Raw genomic sequence first — 508 nt, forward strand, 5'->3', positions numbered from 1 at the left:
GGGGGGGGGGGGGGGGGGGGGGGGGGGGGGGGGGGGGGGGGTTGGAGGGGGGGAAACGAGGGAAGGAGGCGGGAAAAAGGGAAGAAGTGGGAGAACAGGGGGGGGCGGGGGGCGCGCGCGCGCTCCGCGGCGCGAGACTGAGCCCGGCCGCGCGCCGAGCCCCCGCTCCCCTCATGCCGCTCATTTGCATACGGGTGACGTCATGCGCGGGGGGGCGGTGGGCGGGGCCAGCCGCGCGCTGGCGGCGGGAGGGGAGGGGTGAGGGGAGAGGGACGCGCGTCCCCCCGTCCCCGTCCCCCCTCCCCCCCCCCCCCCCCCCCCCGGTATTGGGGGCGCCCCCCCCGGCGGGGGCAGGGCGGGAAAACACCCCCCGCCCCCCCCCCCCCCCCCCCCCACTCCCGCCCCGCTCCACGTCCTGCGGATTTCCCGCTGGAGGAAACCACCCTCTAGCGGGCTGCGGGGTAATGGCAGGGGGTGATTTTTTTGGGGGGGGGGGGGGGGGGGGGGG

This window comes from Corapipo altera, unplaced genomic scaffold (assembly GCF_003945725.1).
Source record: "Corapipo altera isolate COAL_440 unplaced genomic scaffold, ASM394572v1 169, whole genome shotgun sequence".
Classification (NCBI taxonomy): Eukaryota; Metazoa; Chordata; class Aves; order Passeriformes; family Pipridae; genus Corapipo; species Corapipo altera.